This window comes from Diuraphis noxia, unplaced genomic scaffold (genome assembly GCF_037042655.1).
Source record: "Diuraphis noxia isolate RWA-SAM2 unplaced genomic scaffold, SU_Dnox_SAM2 contig0003, whole genome shotgun sequence".
Classification (NCBI taxonomy): domain Eukaryota; kingdom Metazoa; phylum Arthropoda; class Insecta; order Hemiptera; family Aphididae; genus Diuraphis; species Diuraphis noxia.
In genome coordinates this window covers 12470349-12474580 of record NW_028301713.1, presented here as the reverse complement: position 1 = coordinate 12474580, position 4232 = coordinate 12470349, and the positions used below count along the sequence as shown (strand labels likewise).

General features: G+C 29.8%; 1 pseudogene; it reads right to left on the bottom strand.

Annotated features, from left to right (window-relative positions):
• Positions 1 to 2813: 2813 nt before the first annotated feature.
• Positions 2814 to 3847, bottom strand: LOC149056735 (uncharacterized; annotated as a pseudogene).
• Between the last annotated feature and the right edge of the window lie 385 nt (positions 3848 to 4232).

The following is a 4232-nucleotide window of genomic DNA, read 5'->3' as shown; positions in this document are numbered from 1 at the left end:
ATAAGCAAATGCTTTATGTCCCGAGTCCTGTTTATAACGAAACTGTCTATTTTGCGATTGTTGTATAATATAATAATGTTTACCCGTTTATCATGATGCCTGTATGAATAATTGAAGAGTTTATGGCAATAACCAGATAAGTCTAAAATATTTATCGACACGGAAAATAGTTAACGAAATATATAAATATGATGAATCAAAAGAAAAAAAATCGGTTTAGTCACTTTCGGAGGGTTAGTTTGGTCATTGCAGCAACCCCGTCTATTGATCTTTGTATATTATGTAATCTTCCTAAAAACAATGTTTAATAATTGTTGGCATATCAATCTTATATGATTTTTTAGCCTTGCAGCAGTAGGTATCTACTACCACATATTGTAATATTAATACACACCCTCATACTCTCGTCTTGGTATGTATTGTATATAGGTACATAATATTACTATCATAACGATGACGATGGATCGTTTTTCATCCTGACTTTCTTTTCACGCATATTACCATCATAAATAAATACTTGTATACCATATGGCATATAGGTAGGTACGACGTGGATATTTCCTGTCCATAACGATCGAACGAATATTTGCACACCACACACTACACACACACACAATATGGTCGTAAATTCCGAGCCACTACAAAACACATTGTTATATTACAATCATCGATATCAAGCACCTTTTATCCGCCTTATTATTATATACGTGGTATAAGGTACCTATATATAATAATGGTGCAGCACGGTCGTCCGAATTTATTTCACCGCGATCGTAATCCGATACCATCACATCGCGTCACATAAAATCTACATAATGTAATAGGTAATATATTTTATATCTTGGCTGCAGGTTTATTGGTCTTTGTCTGTCGTCGTCATCCCCCGACCGACCGACCGACCGCCCCGTCGCGATTATTGGTCGTCGTCGCAGCGCAATTCTATGACGACAAAAAGTCATTACAACCCTCCGCTCGTTATGTATGCTCGGACATCCGATTTCGTTCGACCACGCCGATAATGCGACGGACATTTCCACAGCCCCCCAATTTGAAAATTATACATCAAAATATTACTGAGGGTTTGTAAGTCGTTTGTAAAGATTTGTAAAAACAAAATTTTCGTTTGTAAAGAAAACCTCGAAAAGTTATACCTATTTCTGGTTTGGGGGGCTGGAAAAATGGCTAAAATTCCACCAATTTGAAAAATTACATTTAAACAAATTACATAAATAACACCACAACAGGAGATAATAATATACAAATCACTATTTAATGCAGGGGTGTCCAAACCGCGGCCCGCGGCCTTCATGTGGCCCATTGTAGATTTTGATGTGGCCCTCACTTAAATTTAAAAACTATGAATTAATTGTATATTATAGCCTGTAAATGCCGACGCACAAGTCTATGTTTTTTAAACTAGAATATAATTTAATCATTAAATTTGAATTTATTATTATTAAAAAAAAGTATGTGGTCCACAACAACTTCTACCTATATGATGTGGCCCAGTCTTCACAAAAGCTTGGACACTCCTGTTTAAATTTTGATGTACATAAATATAATAATTTGGGTTAGGAATGTTAGGATTATATAGTTGTGTAGGTACATCAAAATCAATATCAATATTGTTGAATCTTAACATTGATGGCTAAAATAAAAATGTTGTTAGTACGAAAATTGTACTACTAAAAAACTTCCATTTTATTTCACAATAATCTAATATTTTAGTAGTTAGCTTTAGTAGTTTTAACTATACATACTATAAGATTAAAATTTTTATTTTAAGGAAAAAATACCTAGTTGGAATCAATAATAATATAATAATAATCTCTGATGACGTTTATCGTTTATTTATTTGTTCGTTATTTAAAATTTTTACTAACGTGTGTATACCACAATTTATTCCCGTCTGCTTGTACGGTTTCCAGTTTAACTGACTTTGAAGCTAAAGTACTTATTGTTCTATTTATCGATTCGTAATTTATTTCGTCACTTTTACTATATTTGTTTGTTTCATACTGAGTTACATTACCTATTTCGAGTTTATTCGTTTCGAAATTTACTTTATGAAGAGGAGAACATTTTTTATTAGATTCGTTAATTTGTTTAGCTAATTTTTATAATAATTTAATATTTTCATTTTGCTCATTTAAGTTTAAATTATTTCCTTTGTTCAACTTATCGTTGTTTTCCTTGATTATATTATGTTTTTGAGTTTCTGTCACTTGTTTATTTTGTTTTAAGGCATCCTCAACAGTTGCACAATTAATTGAATTATTACATTTTGGGGAAAAAGTAAAACTGATTCTATTTTTTATATTTTTGTAAATAACTATTTCCTTATTAAAAAAATCTAATTGTACTTGATATTTACTTAAAAAATCTGTACCAAGCAATGCTTTTTTTAAGATTTAAAACAAGATTTAAAACCAATACAAATTGTGTTGGGAAAATTAAATTTTTAAATTCTATGATTTCTATGTCAATTTTCATTTTGCCTACCACCTTTAACACTGAACCATTAGCTGTATGAACGTTAATATTTTTGGTTTCGATTAAGGAACTATTTGATTTAATAATTTGTACACTATTAATAACAGAAATCGTTGCACCAGAATCTAATATGAAAGAGGTTTCTATATTATTAATATGTCCAACTACTTCAAGCCTAACACCTGGAATAGGTACTTCGCTAAAATTTTCAGTACAACTAGAGGTATGTTCGTTATTTATTTTATTTAAAGTTTTTTGTGTATCAGAGTTAGGATTTTTTATAAAATTGTCATGAGGTGGCCTAACATCTATTCCACGACTTACGTGTTTTTTTGATTGTTAAATTGTTTTTTATTCAAAATATCATTATTACATTCGTTCAAATCGCCTTGATTTGATTTGTGGGGATTACGAAAATTTATATTATTATAATTATTTTGATATCGTGGGTTATTAAATTTACTTATATATCCATTATGATTGCCAGGTACATGCTTATTAGTGTATGGTTGATTAAAATTGTTATTATTTCTATGATCATCCATGTTACGATTTTTGTTGCCCGTAAAATACTTATCATTAACATTTTGTCTAGTAGGGGAATATGTATTTGGCTGGTAGTAATTGTTTTTATTATAAACTTATTATTTTTGTCAGTAAAGTTTCTCTTCTCATTATATCTATTATTATTATGATTGTTATTATTATATCTTTTGTAATTATTTGGATTATTATGATAAAATGATAATTGATTAGAAACAAAAGCATTTTGTTCTACTAGTTTTTTATTTAATATTTCTATTTCTGCCTTAAGGGCATCGAAATTGCGAGTGTTACTTCGTTCGTTAACTGTTGCTCTTGCAGATTCTACCTTACGCAAATTATTCTGTAAATCACGAAGTGTATTGTTATTCATTAGTGCGACTGAGTTATAAAAATCGGGAGGGAGAGCTTCTAATATGAGATCAATTTTCTCTGTCTCCGTCATATTTGGGTTTACCTTATGGGCCAACACTTGAAAATCTGCTAAGAATTGCGAGACTGTTTCGTTCAACTTTAATTTTCGATTTGTTAATTTTGCTGTAAGCATTCTAGTCCTTCCCGGTGAAATAAAATATTCTTTGAGAGCTAGTTCAAATTTAATCCACGTAGGTGTAGGATTACTTATGATAAAATTTTGATAGAATGCCTTTGCGCTTTTTTTTAAATAAATAGGAATATACATTATTTTCTTATCATCAGACCACTCGTTAGCCACAGATATCAAATTATAATTTTCAATAAAATCGTTAATGCATTCGTCTGCTGGTTCACCATTATAAAATTCGGGTTTAAAGAAAATTGGTTTTGACATGTTGTAAGTTTTTATTTTAGTATTTAGACTATTTATGTCTACTAAATCAGTATTCGTTTTTTTTTAACGCGTTATAACAGGTGATCTTTCTTCAAAATTAAAAGGTTTTGGTAAAAAATCTGGGTCGCTATCGTTATCGACCTCAGTTTGATTTTTGTTTAAAATAGATCTTAATAAAAGTCGTAATTCTGTTGTTTCATTATTCGTTGAAAATTCAATGCCCAGAAATTCTAAAATATGTATTAAATCGTCTTTAGATAAAATATAATAAAGATACAAAAATTTAGGTACAGAAAGTAATTCAATCTTTTCCTCTAAGGACTTATGTATAAATTCCTCTTTTTTTAGTTTATTCGAAACTTCTAATGAAAAAAGAATTCTTACA